The 22,814-nt window shown below is 41.0% G+C and overlaps 1 long non-coding RNA gene across 2 annotated transcripts in view; it reads right to left on the bottom strand.

Moving 5' to 3' along the window:
- Window positions 1-12,443, bottom strand: part of LOC111543192 — a 41,721-nt gene extending 29,278 nt beyond the window's left edge. For both annotated transcript variants that reach the window (XR_002731771.1, XR_002731773.1), the window contains exon 1: window positions 12,362-12,443. This is a non-coding gene — a long non-coding RNA (uncharacterized LOC111543192). The remainder of the gene's footprint in view (window positions 1-12,361) is intronic.
- Window positions 12,444-22,814: the final 10,371 nt, after the last annotated feature.

Raw genomic sequence — 22,814 nt, 5'->3', positions numbered from 1 at the left:
GATAATTACATAAGTAATAAACTCAAAATTACTGTATAATTACTGGTCTGGGTACAATGGGAAGCTTGACCATGTATATGGGGCTACGGAAGGCTTCCCTGAGGAAATAGGTTTTAAGATGAAACCAATGGAAGTACAATTACTTAAAGGTAGAAGAGGAGAAGCCAGGCACAGTGGCTCATGCCTGTAATCCCAGCACTTTGGACGTCCAAGGCAGGCGACTCACGAGGTCAAGAGATCAAGACCATCCTGGCCAACATGGTGAAACCCTGTCTCTACCAAAAATACAAAAATTAGCAAGGCGTGGTGGTGCACACCTGTAATCGCAGCTACTAGGGAGGCTGAGGCAGGACAATGGCTTGAACCCAGGAGGCGGAGATTGCTGTGAGCTGAGATCGTGCCATTGTACTCCAGCCTGGGCGACAGAGTGAGATTCTGTCTCAAAAAAAAAAAAAAGAGGAGGTAGCTCCAGGAGAAGGAAATAGACTAGAGCCATGAGAGCAAAGGGGCTGTGTGGGGATAGTTCAGGGACCCAAAGTGAGTCTGGAAAGGCAGGCAGAAACTGGATCATGTGGGTCCTCCAGGGACAAGAGCAATGGAAGATATGGAAGGTTTCAGGCAGAGGGAGAGGTGATTGCAGCTGTATGAGAAATGTAAGCTATTTCAGGAACTTTGCGATTACAATAGAAATTCAGTACTGGAATAGACTGTCAACAGAGCTTGGGGGAGCATTGTCCTCAAATAAATTGAGTTGACTGTTAAGGAAGATAAATAACCTCACATGGGAAAGCGTGCAGAAGAGAGCTGCAGGGCTTTGTAAATTAGGTCAGAGTGAGGGAATTGGACAAAGCAAGCATATCAGGCCTGATGTCACACCTTTAAAGTAAGAAAGAAAAAGTAGACATTGTGCTCCTTTTGCCACAAGCTGAAAGTTTACTTTGCAAAGCTATAGTAGCGTTTTCCCATTGTTTCTTAGGCTCACTACCATGCAGGGTGATAGGGCAATACTTCAAAAGGGAAGGAATGGTTATGACAGCCAAAAGAACATGCCCACAAACTTCTGCAAAGGCTTTTTTAATTTTTTTTTTTTTTTTTCTGAGACAGGGTCTCACTCTGTCACCCAGGCTGGAGTGCAAGTGTGCAGTCTCAGCTAACTGCAACCTCTGCCTCCTGGGCTCAAGTGATCCTCCCGCCTCCGCCTCTCTAGTGGCTTGGACTACAGGTGCGCATCACCACACCTGGCTAATTTTTTGCATTTTTGGTAGAGACAAGGTTTTGTCATGTTCCCCAGGCTGGTCTCAAACTCCTGAACTCAGATGATCCACCTGCCTTGACTTCCCAAAGTGCAGGGATTACAGGTGTGAGCCATCATGGCTGGCTGCAAAGACTTTTTCAGAGACTTCTCCACCCACATCCATGGATGATTATTTTCCTAGAGCAATACCTGTGTCCAATAGGTGGGCAACTTGTGGGGAAGAGAATGAGGAAGAAGATGGTCTTAATTTTCAACAAATTCTCAGGAACTTTTTCCTTTTCCTATACAGTTTCCCCAACCTCAGGCTAAACTCTGTGTGAGTCCCTTTGTTCTGTTTCAAAATTGCTGTGGCTTAAGAACAAATAGTTACAATGCTAGAGTGGGGAAGCTTGTAAAATCTGTTGTCACAGTTGTCAGTGGTGATAATTTCTAAGTACAGTCTCACTGTATTTAATTATTGATAATTACATTAATGGTTATTGAGACCTACATGCCATGCTAAGTGTATATTGTTTTATACATGTAATTTATAGAAAAGTATGAGTGCAAATGTTTATTGAAAAAGTGACTGAACAATAAATAAAACACTAAAATAAAAAGTGATTAAACTACAGTAACTCTCATTAGGTAACCAGAAACTGATGACAGAATTAGGGAGTGAAGGAAAATGAGTCCTACTAAGTTAAAGAACCCTAATTTGGCACACATCTACCAGAGAATACACCTAGCTGAAGGAAAAACAGACAATAATAATCACTTAATTACCCACATTGAGAAATCTCTAAATTGGCTTGGAATTTTGTAAAGCTCAAGTATGTCCTGGTTACTAATTGATTTGAAAGGATTATCAAGGAAAAGTTAAGCAAATTAGCAGAGACACCTGAGTAAGCTTAGCTAGTGTGTAAAAGAACAAGGAATCATTTTGATTGCATTTGATGCAAATCGCTAATGAAAATCCCTTTTAATAAGTATGAACAGAACTAGATACTGAAGGGACTATGGAAATTGTGACCTCAATGTGTAGGAGAGGATGTGTATATATATGAATAAAATACTGTGAGAATTGAAACTTCCACATTTACTAGTATTTCAAACAAGTCTTTAACTCTAATATTTCATTTGGTCTTATTTGATATTCCTCTTAACTGCCCCTTTTCAACTCCTTTCTTTCCCTTCACTGAACCTAGACTTAGAAGTTAGAGAAAAGTCTGAGAATCTATTGAATGGCAGGGATCAACATACAGTAACCAGCAACACCCAGCATGTTGGTTGTTCTATCAGCCTGATTCCCTAAGCCAAGGCCCACTGTTGACTCATAGTTGGCATACAATTTGAGGAAGGAAAAAGCCTTTGTGGCAGCAACTCACTGAGAGTTTATAGTTGCTTGTTATTGCAGAATAAATCTAGAGCATAAGGCCCAGCTCTCACTAGGAGCTCAATAAATGTTTTATTTTGTTTTCTTGAATCAGGCTCACAGAATTGGAACATTCATAATCCTTGGTTCATGAAACAGCATCAGCAGTAATCCATGCATGACCCTCTTTCATTTTATTTATTCTTTTGAATTTAATTATTTTTATAATGAGCATCTATGAGCCTACCACCCAGCGCCAGAATGAGAACATTGTCAGTAAATTCATCTCTGTGTGCTCTTTCTTTACCCCAACCTCCCTGCACTGATAATTTGAATTTACTTTTTTTTAATCTTGAATTTTCTTTTTCTCATTTCATTTCTTTAGAAAAATCATTTTATACATATATATATAAATGCCTAACCAATTTATTGTTTTGGCTTCCAAACTTTATTAAAAGGTTATTTTACTGTCTATATTTTCCTGGAACTTGCTTTTTTCATTATTCAATCTTATTCATTCATGTTCTTATCCATAGCAGTAATTCTTTAATTTTCTTCACCATATAATATTGTTTTGCATGAATATCCCAATTGTCTCCAGCTTTTTGCTATTATGAATTATGTTGCTATAAACATTCTTGCATATGTCTACTAGCATGTATCTGTAAGAATAATAAGATAAATACAAAGGAAGGGACAATTAGATATCTTTCTATTTATATATTATGAAATATATTATAAAATTATTTGAAATATCAAAACTTTAAAAATCTACCAAGATTACATGTTGGAATGGTAAGTAGCAATGGAATCTTGTATACACATTGCTGGTAGGAATGTAAGTATAAGCACCATTTAAAACAATTTGGCATTATTTTTAAAGTTGAACATTGGTATATCCTATAGCAAATCTCCATAAATGTTGAATGAACAAATGAATGAGTAATCACCCAGCAATTTAGTCAAAGATATTTTCTATCTTTTGTCCCTGACAAGTTTCCTGGTGATTTTTCCATATTCATGGATTTTGCTTCCTGGCCCACCACCTTCTTCTCTGCCATCATTTAGATTGACATCAATTCCCAAGTGAATGACCCATGCTAGACTTCTCTTGACATGACAACAGTTACGAGGACCAAATAAGCTAATAAATTTAAAATACTTATAGCACTGTCTAGCACAGAGTAAGTACTATATAAATGTTTATTATTATCATATTTCCTTCAGAGCTCTTATAGGAATTGTGACTACGGTCTGTTACATAATTTAGATGTTGTTGGTTCTTGGCCAATTATTTTATTTGTATGCTCCTTTCTATTTCTTTCATTTTGAGTTTGGGGCCCAAATATTTGTTTTCCTTTGTTTTGCAGATTTTCCCTTGGGTGTCACCCCACAATGAGTTCTGGGTCTGGTCAAGTCACGCATTATTCAAGTAAGTCACAACTCCCTTCCTTTGGGAGAATAGTTTTACCCAAATGTTGCCTGCCCTCGGTCATTACAATACCTAACAGAGGTCTGGACTTCATCTCTGCCTATATCTCCTTGAGAGCTCCCTTTGGAGCTCTGACTTCATTAATTGTCTCTGCCTGTTGCCTCTTACTCATTTCTACTTCCCCATTCAATCACACTGTCACCTTGAAACTTACCAACCAATGCTTGAAATAGCCCATGCTGATCTTCCTGTTCTTCGTCTCTCCAAAGTATCCAGAATATATCTCCCACCTAGTGCATCTGTCCCAGTCATCAAAGGCAGTTTCTGCCATTGATTTTATTATTGATTCCTTGTCTATAACTTTCAGAGAACTGCTAGAAACTTTCCTTCTGGGTCAGAATCAAACATGCATTAGGCATTGCTATTTTGAGATTTAAAGCACATGCTATTGGCTCTGGCTTCACCATCTATTCCATCTAAGCCAGGATGGACTTGGAGAGTGTAGCTGGGATTTAATGAAGTGGTAACCATACTAATCTTGTGAGCCATGGAGTACAATATTTCATTCGTGTCTCCACCAGGCAGAGGTCATCAAAACAAGTCAACTACCAAGGTCTGGGAGAGGATTGTGTCCTGGGCAGCCCGGATACATTGTTTACAGGCTTCTGGGAAAGGGCTCGGAATGGGAAATGTGTCTCACAATAGCACCTGGAAACGTGGTTTACTCAGTCGGTAACTATGAGCATAAACTGGTCTGGGTTAAGAAGAGGATAGAAAAAATAGGTGGATTAATAAAAGGAGTGCCAGATCTGAATCAGATAACAAGTGGAAGAGGGGTCAACACTAGACCATGCGTGCCTTAGAGTCATTGAATTTCAGAACCGAAAGCGACCTCAGAACCTGTCTAATTTAACCAGCTCATTTTACAGGTAGGGAAACTCAGATCACAGAAATGAATAGAGTTGCCCAAGGTCAGAGAGCTGTCAGCTGGATGGAAAACTCTTTCCACACCAAGGTGTTTTCTTTCCACTTCCTGTACTATAAGGTGGTAGGAGCGAGGGGAGTAGGAAATAAGCTAAATGGCTACAAATAGGAAGGAAGTAAGGAAAGCATTTGGTTTATGTCAAGCAGTTTATCATAACATGAAAAAATGCTTGCTATCTTAAGGGTTAAAAATAATGTGGAAATGTAGTGTAATAAGATAAGAATAAAACTAAATTAACCAAAGGTTATTTTTGGTCTCTTGGCTAAAATCTATTACAATTTTACCTTGGTTTTTAACCATGGATGGAGATTTTCTCTGGTCCAAAGAATTATAGGTATTTTTACTCTTCTATTCTTCTGTATTTCCATTATAATCACATATTTCTTTCAGAATGATTAAAATACATATGGTTTACCCTTTGACCTAGCCTTATTGGTCCCCATCAAATTGAGCAGAAAAAAACAGTAAATTAGATAATCCATCACCCCATTTTATGATATGCAGGACTTGGCAAACTTCTTTTAGTTGCTATTCTTAGCAGAGAATCCATTTTAACCTTCTGCTTCACACAGAGTCTCAGGTACCCTCTTTACTCTCCATTTCCAAAGTACTAATATAGAGTGAGCTAGAGGATGGAGCAAACCCCCTATGGGATCTAAACACTGTCTTACCATAATAAAAAGCAGAACTTCCCACCCCTTCTAGATGTAGATAAAAATTCTCCCTGCTCAGCTTCTATCTGTCCTCAACCAGGTGAAGATAAACAGAGGCCAGTCATAAATGAAGTTGCTAAATCTTCCAACTTAGTCTCTGAACCTCAGTACAGGCCAAGATGCCTTCTCCATCCTCTTTAACCTTTACCCAACCCCACCCTCTGTTCCAGGACAACAGGTGATCACCTAAGTTTTCAGAAATATTGCTTTTTAAAATAATCTTGAATGTCATCTACTGTTTTTATTTTTATTAACATAGCTGGAAACTTTGGAATATATAGAAAAGCAGAAGGAAGAAACTAAAAGTCATTCAAAATTTCACCATCCCAAAATGACCTCTTTTAATATTTTTTGCATATTTCCTGGCAGTCCTGTTATTATTTTTTGCACACACATAATATAGAAAACTGAGATCATATTGTACAAACTATTCATATACATTGTAAATTTTACAGATCATTAAATATTATTCCATAGCACATTTAATGCCTGAATAATAATCATTTGGAAGTACATTAATTTATCAAGCCAATCTTTTAGGGTTGTACAATCAGGCTATATTCCATTTTTCAACATGCTGTACCACACTGCTGTCAACATCCTTGAACTAAAATCTTCACTCATATCAATGTTTTCCCTGATTTGCTATCAAAGTCAATATTTAATATGTTTAATTCCCCTGTCCCCCAGGTGTTGGAAAAATGTCCCTATTTTGTCTACAGAAATTCTACCTCTGATTAGGAAGTTTCTACCTATACTTACACATGTCTACATAATGTATATTATGTATTAAGAGATATAGAATTAATGCTCATTACTTATAGTAGTTATGGTCTATAATGTTGCCATGAAGATTGAATTAGTGAATACCGAACCATTGCTCCTAGGGGAAATACAGGATTAGGTTCCTGTAAGCCTATGATCACAAGATTTTCATCACTCAATCAATGCATAACCTTGTTTTATGTTTTTCTGTTTAAAACACTGTATTTAAAATATAATACTGATTCATTAACATTGAACTCAATCACCAATGGCACTATAATTCAGGCCTGGATAAAGCTTATCTGGCCTGGCGCGTTGGCTCACGCCTGTAATCCCGGCACTTTGGGAGGCCGAGGGGGGCAGATCATGAGGTCAGGAGATCGAGACCATCCTGGCTAACACAGTGAAACCCCGTCTCTAATAAAAATACACACACACAAAAAAAATTAGCCAGGCACGGTGGCGGACGCCTGTAGTCCCAACTACTAGGGAGGTTGAGACAGGAGAATGGTGTGAACCCAGGAGGTGGAGCTTGCCATGAGCCGAGATAGCGCCACTGCACTCCAGCCTGAGTGACAGGGTGAAACTCCACCTCCAAAAAAAAAAAAAACAGCTTATCTAATGCATGTCTTTCCTCCATTGCAGCCTTCCTGTTCTTTAGGAAATCAAACAGAACTTCAGCAGTATGCATTGAAACCGTTTTAAACAGTGAAATCACCAACATAAAGCACAAATATTTGAAAACATGACCTTAAATAGACCACCAAAAGGAAACTTGTTAACAGTATAAAACTGAAACAAGAAGGCAGCGCATCACCCTGTTTGACCCCAGCTGGGAACACATCTATCAGATGACTCAAATGTTTTCTTGCTCTGTGCATGTCTGCAAATGACCATGAAAGCCACCTATACTGATTTTGGAGTTACAAATAAATTTTAGCAGGTAAAAAAATTTGCAAATACATACAGAATCCACAAGTAAAGAGGGTCAGCTGTATTTTGTTTGCACATATTTATTCACACTTCATTATATGTGACTTATAAATAATTATATGTTGCTCATCTGCCTTAACTTTTAAACTCATGTGTAAGATTTCAACTGAGACTTGGTTAATTTTTCCTCTTCATTTGTTTTCTGCGATTGTGCCTAAAAGGTGATCAGCACAGGACAAGCAATCAGAATAAACCTTTTATGGTGTGCCACATTGTGCTTCAAATGTATTATCTTTAATAATAAATCTATCCTGCTTGATATATAAGATCAGATAAATGCACCAAGATGCCAAGAAACTGAAGGACTTGCAACATCAGTCATGGCTGGTTCCATACCTGACAGCCATTCTTTCTTTGCTGACAGAACCCTGATTTTGTGTTAGCAGCATTGTGCTCAAACCCACTGGATGAATTATGAATTATCAGTGCTAATCATGGCAATCCATATTCTTTAGCCAGTGAGTCTCCTGGAGATCTAACCAATGAGAAGTAAAGAGACATCTGCTGGAAACTCTGGCAAAGTTTCTTCTACCTGATAAAAGATATGCCTCTTTGGCATTGCCTCTTTCTCTCTGCTTTCTTCCTTTCTGCTTTTAGAAGCTGTCATATAAGGACCTAATGCCTAGAGTAGTTGATGCCATGTTGTGTTTAAGAGGAGGGAATGAAGAAAATTGCAAAGATGCTAAGCTTGTACTGAGGTGTATCACTGAGGTGTTTCATGTAATTTGTACCAATTAGCTCCAGACTTCCTGTTAGATGAGACAACTAAATGTTCGTTTATGGCTAAAGCAACTACTGGTTGGGGTTTCTGTGACTTGCAACCCAAAGATATTCCTAATCAATGCCATTGGCTGACATCATCGTATTATCAGCAGAGCTGGGCTTGAATGCAATCTATCTGGCTCCAAAGTCCCTCCTTCTTTTTTCCTTAACTTTTTATTTTTTTGAGAAAAGGTCTCACTCTGTTGCCCAGGCTGGAGTGCAGTGGCACAATCTTGGCTCACTACAAACTCTATCTTCCAGCTCAAGCAACCCTCCCATGTCACCCTCCCGAGTAGCTAGGACTGCGGATATGTGCCACCATGCCCAGCTAATTTTTTTTTTAGTAGAAACAAAATTTCACCATGTCATCCAGGTTGGTCTTGAACCCCTGAGCTCAAGCAATCCACCCACTTAGCCTCTCAAAGTGCTGAGATTACAGGCATGAGCCACCCTACTCAGTCATCCCAAAGTCTCTCTTTCTATTATAACGTGCTAGCTTCCTTCCTCTCTAAATAATGAGTGATCAATTCTCTTAAAATACTTTTAAGTTTTTGAAGGGGAGAACCCCGGTCCTGTGTAATACCACCTTGTTTCTATAAGACCATTAAGATCATTTTTAATTTTTCTCTGGTCTTCCTGACTACTAAGCATATTACCTTATTTAGTACCATTATCAAATTTAGTTAATGCCATTTTTACTTTTCTCCAGTTATTCATAAAAATAGAGAACAGAATTTTCTCCAAGTCAACCTCAAAGGAATACCATTTGAGTTTAAACTTCCCTTCTCCCCATCCTTGCACCCCCAGCATGCCTTCCTCTGATCTGCCTGTCCATCTGGCTAGCCCTAATACTAGTGATTCTTGCTACCCACTCTGCTGCACCAGAGGGCCTGCATGCTCTCTTTTTGCTTCACGAACCTCTGAAGAGTACTCAGGCTGGAAACCGCTCCATCTATTCTACTAGTTGGCTTAATTTACCAATCACCTAAAATATCACATAGCAAGTTAAGACATTTTGCTGCTTATACAACCTGAATTCCTAGAGTAAAAAGAATAAGGTTAGTACTAACTGCAGTAAGCTTTTAATATCCCATACGATATATCATCCTTCCTAAGGAAAGACTTGACTGCTAAGCCACATGATTATGATGTTATCACTTTCAGAAAAATTAGGGTAGAGAAGGCCCTCCAAAAGGGTGTTTCATTCCAAATTAATAGGTTTCTTGATCCCAAACCACAGAAATGGATCTTGATAAACTTAAGCAAAAAAGAAGTTCCCTAATAAGTCCTGGATAGCTCACAGAATAAAATATAGTATTGAACACTCAGAAGGATGGGAAGGGAACAGCTTTGGGAATCTTGGTAACTGGGACTAATTCATAGGCCCTGCTGGTCACTACTATTGGAATGACACAAAGCCACAAGGATCATTGATTCTAAGCAGATCACATGGAACAGGGAAAGGAGAGTTCCCCCAAGAAAAGTGGGGCTCTTTTCAAAAGATAGAGGGAAGAATACTCAATGCACTAGTGTACGTGAGTGTGCATGTGTGGGTTGCGAGTGAAGAGAGGAAAAATCCATTGACTGAAACTCTTTATGTTGCAAACTAAAAGGAACCACAGGAGCAGAGTTTGTGTCTAAATGAAGGCAACAAGGAGACCACAGAAAGGTGTTATTTCCCAGACTTTACCAGCTGCTGGCTATCATGAACCATCTAAAAAACTGATTTCAAAGTTAGGGAGTTTTGTCATTTGGAGAGTGCTTGAGTTCCTGGAGAATGGGAGTTGAGGTTATAAAATTGAAATGTACCTAGAATACTGACCATAATAAGCTTGAAATTTCCCCCAGGGAAGTCCATGAGCTGAAGGCTTCTCTAGATCTGGTACTGACATGCACAATTTGACCATGCCCAACCTGGCAGGCATCAGGGCAGCCTCAGAACCTACTCCCTAGTATCCTGTGATGACTCCCTCCAGCAAAATGCACTTGACTCACGTCTTCTGCATTGGGGAGCTCAAATTCTCTCTGTAGGGGAGATGGAGCCCTTGTCAGACTATCCTTATAGCTTAACTTCTTAGTCAGTGCAGGAGAAAAGGTTTTATGTTACAAAGGGTAATGAAACTTAGCCTGAGGGCCCAGAATGGTACTACAGTGTACATTTTGTCATTGGGTAGCTTCTTTAGCTTTGTATAATCAGAACTTTCACCCTTTCTTCATGTAACTGTTTAAAGCAGAAATCAGAGTCCCTGGCTCCTAAGTTAATGGCAAGGAGGGGAAATGGAGGCAGTGAGAAACACTACCTGAACCTTTATGTGGCAATAGTCATTGTTGTAACTTCCCACCCCAGTCACCAACATTTCTGCAAGTGACACAACCATCTGTCCATTAAGACTGGCTATATCATTTGTAGAAACCAATGCAACATGAAAATGTGGCACTTCTTATTCAAAACTTATTATGAATTTCAAGATTGCAACAGCAGAACATAAAACTAACTGTGGACTACCCTGAGTTCAGGGCCTAAGTAAATGCATAGGTTTCATTCCCATGAAGCTGGCCCTGTGACCATTACTCTCAGCTCACTCATCATTAAATTTCCAGCATTTAAATTATTTATGGAGCTGATGAGTTATTCTTTTCTCTCTTTCCAATCTCTCCCAGAGCTGTCTCTATTCACAACTTTCATATGGAGGTATAAAAGTAAAGAGAATGTAGTAAAGAGAAGAAAATACTTCTGTTAGTCAGGGTTCTCCAGAGAAACAGAACTAACAAGAGGTACATGTATGAAGAGTTATACTAAAGTCATCGGTTCATATGGTTGTGGAGACTGAAAACTCCCACAATCTACAGTCAGCAAGTTGTAAACCCAATGGTATTGTTTTGGCTCAAGTCTAAAGGCTTGAGAATCAGGAGAGTTGGTGGGAGAAGTTCCAGTCTGAGTCCTAGTCCAAGAACCACGTCTAGACTGAAGGCCGGAGAAGATCAATGTCCCAGTTCAAAGACAGTCAGGCAATGAGAGCAAAGTTTTCCTTATTCCATCTTTTTGTTCTATTCAAGCCTTCAATGGGTGGGATGAAGTCCACCCACCTTGGCGAGGGCAATCTGCTTCCCTCAGTCTACTGATTCAAATGTTAAACTCACCCGGAAACACCCTCACAGACACACATCCAGAATAACACGGAATTAAATATCTGGGCATCCCATTACCCAGTCATGTTGATACATAATATTAACCATCATAATGCTTTTCTCTCTTTCCTCTGCCCATCACTAGAATTCCCATGGTCGTTTTATTCCCTCCAATGCAAGAGGAAAACTAGGCCTGGCTTTCAAGATAACAAAGAAGACTAGGAATAAAATCTGCCTATGCACACTGGCCTCCAACCAGTCCTCCTTACTCAGAAGTTGGCAGGTTGATTCACTGTCTGTACTCCACTAGAAACTTCCTCCTATCCTGTGCTGGGCATCAACCCCTCATGATTCAGGACTATGTTTTCTTGGCTTCCCTGAGCCTACTTGGTACAGCTAATCCAGCAGAAACCCTCAGTAAACCATTCTACACTTCTTCACACCCAGTGTGTAACTATTTCCATAGAAACTTCCTGATAACAAAACTAAACTACTTTTTCTTTTTTTGGTCATTTCATCCATTTGTGATACTGGGGCTAGAGCTAACATGTCAAACAGGAAGAGCAAGGGTAGGTCACTGGAGACATTTGGGAGCAAATAGGGAGTCAGGACTTGCCTGTACTTGCTAGAGGGGTAGGGTTGCTTCCACCAACATATCTTGGCTGTATCTGCTTGGTGGAGAGGAAAGAGTTTGGTTTTGGAGTAACCCCTGCCTAAATCATTGCTAACTTACTCTGTGGCTTTGGACACATTCTTTAGTACTTCTATCTGGGCCTCAGTTTCACCATCTGCAAAATAGGGAGGCTGGTATCTATGCTGTGAAATTGCTTTGAAGATCATAGATAAATGTGTGAAACACCTGGCATGAAATAGAGCCTAAGGAAATAGTTACTCACAGTCCATCTCCTTGTTCTACAACTAGATCTTGCTGATTCTTTCTAAAGAACAAGAGAGAAATGAGATGAGCACATACCCTCAGGGAGGCCTTGAACAGACCAGGCGTGTCTTCCGTCTTCAAAAGAGAACGCTTGGGCTTGGTTAGTCTCTTGCTTTCCTTTCCCCAAATCACTTCCCTTCTTGGTTTCCTGCAACTCATACCACTCTGGGGCAATCACTGAAGCTGCTGACAGCGAGCCCCACTCCTTCACTCCTTCCAGGGCAAACATGTCAGCACTTCGTGCTCAGAAACAGAGTTTGCGGGCCCCACTCACATGGCCAAAGGTCACAAAGAAGCACTTGGCTTTGTTTCACATTTGGCAATCTGAGGGTAACTGGAGATGTTTAGCTGAGATATATAATTCAGGCAAAAAAAAAAAAAAAAATCCCCTTTCCCCTTTCTCCAGTTGCAGAATGCCATCCACAATTACTTAATAATTACATACATGGTCCAGTATCCTTCTGCCCCAGACCTCCACACCGGAGGTCACGCATGTGCTAAACTCTCAAGGCTTGTGGGCAGCTAAGATTTATTTCCCATAACCCATACATAAAAGTTAAGTAGGCAATGCCTCTGGGTTCCAAGGCTCCTCTGGGGTCACTTGAGGTGTCCATCTGTGTATATTTAATAGGGACAAAAAAACTGGCCTCCTTTCGGTTACCAGGCCCAAGACTGTGTCCTACTGAGGCTTCCCTGGCCTCCCTTACTCAATCCCTCAGACCTCATGCTCTGCAGTGGTCGATCTGCATGGCTCCCCACTGCATTTCAACCTCAGGCTGGCCAAGGGCCTCCTGTGTGGGGTGCAACTGCAGCAGAGTTGGCAGAGGCTTTCTGTAAAGGGCCAGATAATTAATATTTTAGGCTTTACGACCCAAGAGGCAAAGTCAAAGATATCATTTGTGTATTAACATAACACTTTAGACTGGGCATGGTGGTTCACAGTTGCAGTCCCAGTACTTTGGGAATCCAAGGCAGGAGTATCACTTGAGGTCAAGAGTTCAAGATCAGCCTGGTCAACATGTTGAAAACCCATCTCTACTAAAAATACAAAATCAGCCAGGCATGGTGGCAAGCACCTGCAATCCCAGCTACTTGGGAGGCTGAGGCAGGAGAATTTCTTGAACCAGGAAGGTAGAGGTTGCAGTGAGCCAAGATTGTACCACTACACTCCAGCCTGGGCAATAAGAGTGAAACGTCATCTCAAAAATAAATAAATAATAATATAACACTTTAAAATGTATTTTTGGCCAGGTGTGGTGGCTCACCCCTGTAATCCCAGCACTTTAGGAGGCTGGGGCAAGTGAATTCCTTGAATTCAGGAGTTTGAGACCAGCCTGGGAAACATGGTGAAATCCCATCTGTATTAAAAATACAAAAATTAGTCAGGCATGGTGGTGCACACCTGTAGTCCCAGCTACTCAGGAGGCTAAGGTAAATGGATTGCTTGAGCCCAGGAGGTCGAGCCTGCAGTGAGCCAAGATTGTGCCACTGCACTCCAACCTGAGCAACAGAATGAGACCCTGTCTTTAAAAAAAAAAAAAAAAAAAAAAAAGACTTTTTTTACTTTTAATAATTTTTAATTTTTATTTGCAGAAGTTCTATTTGGTTGTTCATTGTCAATAGTCTCTTATTTTTTGCTCAACCATTTGATAGCATCTCTTCTGTGTTAAGCATATCTAACATGCTTGAATTTGTTTCATAATTAATAATCAAGTATTTAAAGTGTTTGTCAGCCTATATCTTCTGTTTGTTGTTTTTTGCTAGTTCTTTTTCATGATACCTTGTTTTCCCAAGTGTATTATGATTCTTTCCTTCAGTTGCAAGCTCCAGTTCAATAGAATTTTATATCTGGAAGTCTTCTGTTTTTTATTTTTGTGAGTACATAGTAAGTGTATATATTTATGGGGTACATGAGATATTTTGATATAGGCATATAATGATGTATAATAATCACATCAGGGAAAATAGGGTCTCTATCCCCTCAAGCATTTATCTTTTGTGTTACAAACAATGCAATTAAACTCTTTTAGTTCTTTTTAAATGTACAATTCAATTGTTATTGACTATAGTCACACTATTATGGTATCGAATACCAGATCTTATTCATTCTGTCTAAGATCTGGGAATCTCTGAGGCCTGTGATAACAGTGGTTCCTCCAGTGAGGATTTGTGCTTGTTTCTGGACTTGAGAGTACTTCCAACTCTGAGTCACATTAAAACACATTTTTAGCTAGGATTGTTCAAACCGTACTGATATTATAAATTTGGTTACAAGCCTGCATAAATTTAACCTATAGTTATAAATTCTCAGATGTTTCCCTACCATCAGAGTGAACAGGCAACCTACAGAATGGGAGAAAATTTTTGCAATCTACCCATCTGACAAAGGGCTAATATCTGGAATCTACAAAGAACCTAAACAAATTTACAAGAAAAAAATCAAACAACCCCTTCAAAAAGTGGGCAAAGGATATGAACAGACACTTTTCAAAAGAAGACATTTATGCAGCCAAGAGACACATGAAAAAATGCTCATCATCACTGGTCATCAGAGAAATGCAAATCAAAACCACATTGAGATACCATCTCACATGAGTTAGAATGGTGATCATTAAAAAGTCAGGAAACAATAGGTGTTGGAGAGGATGTGGAGAAATAGGAACACTTTTACACTGTTGGTGGGACTGTAGACTAGTTCAACCATTGTGGAAGACAGTGTGGCAATTCCTCAAGGATCTAGAACTAGAAATACCATTTGACCCCGTGATCCCATTACTGGGTATAAACTCAAAGGATTATAAATCATGCTACTACAAACACACATGCACAAATGTGTTTACTGTGGCACTATTCATGATAGAAAAGACTTGGAACCAACCCAAATGTCCATCAATGATAGACTGGATTAAGAAAATGTGGCACATACACACCACAGAATACTATGCAGCCATAAAAAAGGACGAGTTCATGTTGTTTGTAGGGACATGGATGAAGCTGGAAACCATCATTCTGAGCAAACTATTGCAAGGACAGAAAACCAAACACCACATGTTCTCATTCATAGGTGGGAACTGAACAATGAGAACACTTGGACACATCACACCTTGGGGAACATCACACACTGGGGCCTGTCATGGGATGGGGTTTGGGGGAGGGAGAGCATTAGGAGAAATACCTATTGTAAATGACAAGTTAATGGGTGCAGCACACCAACATGGCACATGTATACATCTGTAACAAACCTGCATGTTGTGCACACGTACCCTAGAACTTAAAGTATAATTAAAAAAATAAAAATAAATAAAATCTCAGATGTTTCCTCTTGCTATTTAGAGCCAGGGTTGAGGCAGGCAGATTTCCTTTCTATTCTTGTGTGGGGAAAGGGAGTTGAAGAAATTCCTGGTGTAAATAGTCACTGACAAGATACCCTTTGGGATATAAGGTGATTTATAAGAGGATCTCTTATCTGACTTCCCATGTTCCCCGAGACTTTGTCTCATGTTTGCTATGCAGTTGTCAAAATCAGCTCTCTGGGTCACTTGCAGGTAGATATCTGTCTCTGGGGGAGTCTTCAGCGCATGCACTCCCTTATCTCCCTGGATTCATGCTTCCTTGTTTGTTTGTTTGTTTGTTTGATCTCTTACTTTCCTGCAGAGGTAGTGATGCATTTTTAAAGATTTTCTAAAATATTTTATTCAGCATTTTTTGGTACTTTAAAGATAGGTCTTTAGGATATACAGTTCACTGTATCACCTCTGGTATATGTTTTTTTGTTTGTTTGTTTGTTTGAGACAGAGTCTTACTCTGTCACCCAGGCTGGAGTGCAGTGGCACGATCTCAGCTCACTGCAATCTCTACCTCCCAGGTTCGAGCAATTCTCGTGCCTCAGCCTCCTAAGTAGCTAGGATTACAGGCATGAGCCACCATGTTTGGCTATTTCTGTATTTTCAGTAAAGATGGGGTTTCGCCATGTTGGCCAGGCTGGTCTTGAACTCCTGGCCTCAACTGATCCACCTGCCTCAGCCTCCCAAAGTACTGAGATTACAGGTGTGAGCCACCGTACCTGGCCTATATGTTTTAAAAGCTCTAGTCTCCCCAAAATATAAACTCAATGGTAGCCAGTCTTTGAGATGGCCCCCAGTGGTTTTTTTGTATAATTCCTTTCCACATTGAATCAAGAAAGGTCACAGTGACCAATAAAATACAGCAGAAGTGACAGTGGGTCAGAGACTAAGCTATAAATGGCACTGATCATCCTGTTTGCTCATTTCTGTATCATTCACTCTTGGAGAAGCCAACTATCGTGTTGCAAGAACACTCACTCATGGAGAGACCCAGGATTTGAGGGACTGACGCTCACCAAGGCCACATGAGTGAGCTTGGAAGCAGATTATTCAGTCAGGCAAAGCTGCAGAGGACACTGTTCAGGCCAGTATCTTGTTTGCAACCTGATAAGTGACCTTGAGCCAGACCTACCCAGCTACGTGGCTCCTGAACTCTTGACTCTCAGAAACTATGTGAAATAGGAAATGTTTGTTTTTCAAAGTTGCTAAGTTTGGGAAATTTTTTGCACAGCAATAGATATCAAATATAAACTGTTTCTGCCCTACCTGTAATTCCAAAAGTTTTAGAAATGTTTTATGACAATATGTCTAGAAGTTTCTTATTAAATTGAATACTTATTATATCAATGGGTAAATACATTAATACTCAACCTCACATTCTCTTCTGTAACAGACTACCCCTCTTTAGAAAGCAGTCCTGGAGCACATGAGACATGAGATGGGTACATTCTGCTGAGGAGAGTGTTGTGGGTCTGGAGTGAGGACCGCACTTAAGAAGGGCCTGTTGCGAATGGGGACCATGATGCGCTGGAGTGAACAGGGTCACTGAGGTGGCGCCTCCTTCTATACCTTTGTATACATTGTTTTCTCCCCTTGTGATCCTTCTGGTCCTCTCTGTTTTTCTAAACTCTACTCATTCTTCACTCAACTCAAGCCTCACCTTCTCAGAACAACCTTCTCCAACTATACCAGCAAAGAGTGATTGTTCATTCCTGCTTGTGAAATCCCATAACTCACTCACAGCTCACACTCAGGCAGCACAGAGCAGGTCCTGTCTCTTCTAAGGTTCGATTAGAATTGTCTATACATCTCTGTAGCCCACATCCTAGTACCAGGCAAACAATTTTGCATATAGTAGCTGCTCTATGCAATGGTGATGATGAAGGTCAACTTTGGGAGTGGTTTGCTTCCTATTACTACTTAGATTGGAGCCTAAAATAAGATGATTTAGGCTTTTATATTAGTCAGGGTTCCCTAGAGGGGCAGAACTAATAGGATTGATATATATGTGAAGGGGAGTTTATTAAGGAATATTGACTCACACGATCACAGGCAAAGTCCCACAATAGGCCATCTGCAAACTGAGGAGCAAGGAAGTCCATCCAAGTACCAAAACCTCAAAAGTAAGGAAGCCAATAGTGCAATATTCAGTCTGTGGCCAAAGGCCTGAGAGTCCTTGGTAAATCACTGGTGTAAGCCCAAGGGTCCAAAAGCTGAAGAACTTGGAGTCTGATGTGCAAGGGAAGAAACCATCCAGCACAGAAGAAAGATGAAGACCAAAAGATTCAGTGAGTCTGCTCATTTCACTTTCTTCTGCTTGCTTTTATTCTGTCCATGCTAGCAGTTGATTAGATGGTGCTCACCCAGATTGAGGGTAGGTCTGCCTTTGCCAGTCCACTGACTCAAATGTTAATCTCTTTGGCAACACCCTCACAGACACACCTAGGAACAATACTTTGCATCCTTCAATACAATCAAGTTGACACTCAATATTAACCATCACAAATCTACCCTTTGTCAAATAAAAACAATAATAGGGTTATAATTATGCCTAACATAAGACAGCTATCCTTTCTACAACCGGAAGTGCACTAATCCTTAACCTAAATGTTATTACATAAAGTTAATAATACTTCAATTCTGATTTGAAGTCAACAAATCTTATGTCACATGATAAAAGGAAAAAGAAAGGAAGTGAAGATATTTTCTTAGTGCAAGTGTATACATGCACAAACATATTCTTAACAAAATAAAGAGGAAATATTTATGACAATTACAGTCCTCGTTTCTACAACTGGTCACATGGTTGTAGCTGGTAATAATGACTACCTTCTTCTACTACTCATTCTGTATTCCCTTTGCCTTCAGCAAGCACCGCAGTGGGATTTTCACCTGGTGGAGTGACCAAAACCCTCATTCCCAAAGAGTCTGGGCCATTAGTAGTCCTGCCTGGATTGGGTTGTTGTAGTTTCCCATTGACCTTAATCACAGGGCATGGTAATGCTAAGAGATGCCCTAATGGATCTCCTATATTCCATGCATATGCTTTCTTACCTTCAATGTGGAGTAGTAGACTGATAGTCTAGGTGAATTTCGTATTGATAGTCTAGGTGAATCACCCCAGCCAACATTGTAACTCCCTTCTCAGCCTGTTGACTTAGAGATAGGAGCAGCCCTAAGTGGCCAGGTGGCAATCTTAACTTCCAGTTAGGGGGAATCACTGTTGTGTCTCCTGGTGCCAGCATTCCTTCCTCTGGAACTAAGACCTCTAGGCCAGCAGAACGTAATGTCAGGGGAACAGGAAGCAAAAATTTTACTACTGGGTCACTAGGGGATCTGCAAACTGAGGAGCAAGGAAGCCCGTTCAAGTACCAAAACCTCAAAAGTAGGGAAGCCAATGGTGCAATCACTAGGGGTAATGATGAGTGGTGCTACTTCCACTTTTCCCCCTTGATTCCTGGACCTGTGAATCCTGGCTATGGTGGAAACATACCATATATTGGATGCTGATTCAGAGCATACACAGTCTTCTGGAGAACTTTGCCCCAGTCTTGCAAAGTATTGTCACCTACTTGGCATTGTAATTGTGACTTCAAAAGGCCATTTCACCACTCTGTCAATCCAGTTGCTTCAGGATAATAGGGAACATGTTAAGACCAGTGAATTCCATGAGCATGAGCCCACTGCTGCCCTTCTTTAGCTGTAAAGTGAGAGCCCTGGTCAGAGGCAATGCTGTGAGGAATGCCATAATGGTGAATAAGGCATGCTGTGAGGTCACGGATGGTAGTCTTGGCAGAAGCATTGCATGTAGGATAGGCAAACCCATATTCAGAGTCAGTGTCTATTCTGGTGAGGACAAATTGCTGCCCTTTCCATGATGGAAGAGGTCCAACATAATCAACCTGCCACCAAGTAGCTGGCTGATCACCCCGGGGAATGGTGCCATATCAAGGGCACAATTCTCTCTCTGCTGCTGACAAATTGGGCACTCAGCAGTGGCTGTAGCCAGGTCAGCCTTGGTAAGTGGAAGTCCACATTGCTGAGCCCACGTGTAAACTCCATCCTTGCCACCATGGCCACTTTGTTCATGGGCCCATTGGGCAATGACAGGGACAGCTGGGGAAAGAGGCTAAGTGGTATCCGTAGAACTAGTCATCCTATCCACTTGATTATATAAATGTTCCTCTATTGAAGTCACCCTTCAGTGAGCATTCAAATGAGATACAAATATCTTCATAGTGTTTGACCACTCAGAGAGGTCCACCCACATGCCTTTTCCCTAAATTTCATCACCAATTTTCCAATCATGCTGCTTTCAAGTCCCTGACCATCCAGCCAAACTATTGGCTACAGCCCATGCATCAGTGTATCATTGCACATCTGGCCATTTCTCCTTTCATGCAAAGTGCACAACCAGATGCACTTCTCGAAGTTCTGCCTATTTGAGAAGATTTCCCTTCACCACTGTCCTTCAAGGATGTCCTAGAAAGGGGCTCTAGTGCTGCGGCTGTCCACTTTTGGGTGGTGCTTCCATATTGTGCAGAACCATCTGTAAACCAGGCCGTCGTCTTCTCTTCCTCTGTCAACTGATCATAGAGAACTCCTCATGAGGCCATTGGTGCAGGCTGAGGGAGGATAGGCAGGGTGGCAGAAGTGGTGAACTAAGCATTTGAGCCACTTCCTCACGTAACTTACTTGTACCTTCAGGATCTGCTCGAACCCGATCACGTATATATCACTTCCATTTGATGATGGAATGCTGCTGTGCATGCCACACTTTATGGCTAGATGGGTCAGAAAGCACCCAGTTCATTATGGGCAGTTCGGGTTGCATAGTGACTTGATGACCCATAGGCAAACGTTTGGTTTCCACCAAGGCCCAGTAACAAGCCAAAAGGAGAGTAGTCATCTGCAGAAGATGGCAGGGTCTTGCTCCAAAACCCTAGAGTCCTCTGCTGTGATTCACCTATGGGGGCCTGCCAAAGGTTCCAAACAGCATCCCTATCTGCCACTGACACCTAAAGCACCATTGGATCTGCTGGGTCATATGGCCGGAGTGGCAGAGCAGCTTGCACAGCAGCCTAGACCTGTTGCAGAGCTTTCTACTTTTCTGGACACAACTCAAAACTGGCAGCCTTTCAGGTCATTCAATAAATGGGCCGGAATAACACACCCAAATGAGGAATATGTTGCTTCCAAAATCCAAACAGGCCCACAATGCATTGTGCCTCTTTCTTGGTTGTAGGAAGGGCCAAAGGCAGCAACTTATTCTTCACCTTAGAAGGCATATCTTGAGAGGCCCCACATCACTGGACCCCTAGAAATTTTACTAAACTATAAGGTCCCTGAATTTTAATCCAATTTACTTCCCATCCCTTGGCACACAAACGTCTCACCAATAAGTCCAATGTGTTTGCTACTTCTTGGTCACTGGATCCAATCAGCATAATGTCATCAATGTAATGGACCAGTGTGATATCTTGTGGAAAGGAAAAGCAATCAAGATTTCTCTGAACAAGATTATGACACAAAACTGGAGAGGTGATATACCCCTGAGGTAGGAGAGTGAGGGTATATTGCTGGCCTTGCCAGCTGAAGGCAAATTGCTTCTGGTGGGCCTTATGAACAGAATGGAGAGAAAGGCATTTGCCAAATCAATGGCTACATACCAGGTACCAGGAGATGTGTTAATTTTTTCAAGTAATAAAACCACATCTGGTACAGCAGCTGTAATTGGAATCATCATTTTGTTAAGCTTATGATAATCCACTCTCATTTTCCAAGATCCATCTGCACAGGTCAAATAGGAGAGCTGAACTGGGATGTGGTGAAAATCACCACCCCTGCAATCCCTGTAATCCTGCCAGGGATGCAACATTGTTTTTGATTTACTATTTTTCTAGATAGAGGCAGCTCTAATGGTTTCCATTTGGCCTTTCCCACCATAGTAACCCTCACCCTACCAGTCAGGGAGCCAGTGTGGTGATTCTGCCAGCTGCCAAGTACATCTATGCCAATTATGCATTCTGGCACTGGGGAAATGACCACAGGATGAATCCAGGGACACACTGGACCCACTGTAAGTCAGACCTGAGCTAAAACTCCATTAATTACCTGACCTTCATAAGCCCTTACTTTAACTGGAGGACTACAATGATGTTTTGGGTCCCCTGGAATCAACGTTGGCTCAGAGCCAGTGTCCACTAGTCGCTGAAAGATATGATCATTCTGCTTTCCCCAGTGCAGTTACCCTGGTAAAAGGCCAGAGGCCTCCTTGGGGAAGGATGGGAGAAAGATTAACAGCATAAATTGTCAGTAGTGTAGCAGAGTCCTTCCTTAAGGGGACCCAGACTCCCCTTCATTCAAGGGGTTCTGGGTCTGTAAATTTGTTCGAGTCTGGAAATTGATTGAGGGGCTGTGACTCTCTACTTTTACAATTCAAATTAGTCTTTTGTCCACTCAACCTGGGAGGTTTCCGCTTATACAATTTTTACTTATACATTAAGTAAAAATGCAGTAGGCTTCCTATCAATTTCACTTCTAGGAACACTGTGATCAACTAGCCAACGCCAGAGCTCTACACAAGTCAGAGTATGCTGATTGCTGCTTTGCCTCCACTGTCCATTACAGTAACTATGCTCATCCTGCCTTTGACAGTTGAGTGGTGCCACTTAGTCCCTGCCACCTTTGGTCCAATTATTTCCATTGCATTTAAATTTTCTAATTGAGTGATTGCAGTTCCCACTGTAAGATCTGGCATACAGAAAAGAACAATCACAGAGCTCTTCAAGGATGCAGGTGCTCCCCTCATAAATCTATTTTGCAAAGTATTGGTGAAGGGTATATCTTCTGGACCCTCCCAGCTGAGATGAGTAGGTCTAAACTGATTAATCCACTCTAGCATTCCAATCTCCCTAAGCCTTTGGATCTCTTCCTCTACATTAAACCAAGGGAGATCAGGCATTTCCAGCTCACTCACAGTGGATCAGCTTTTAATCCATATTTCAGCTAACCAAGACAATAAACTATTAGAACCTTTTTTTAACTCTCTGAACTGCAAAATTAAAAGCAGAATCCAGCTTAGTGGGCCCATATCAACAAATTCAGCCTGATTAAACTTTACATTCCTTCCACCATTATCCCAC

Source organism: Piliocolobus tephrosceles, chromosome 5 (genome assembly GCF_002776525.5).
Source record: "Piliocolobus tephrosceles isolate RC106 chromosome 5, ASM277652v3, whole genome shotgun sequence".
NCBI lineage: Eukaryota > Metazoa > Chordata > Mammalia > Primates > Cercopithecidae > Piliocolobus > Piliocolobus tephrosceles.
This window is presented reverse-complemented; position numbering and strand designations above follow the sequence as displayed.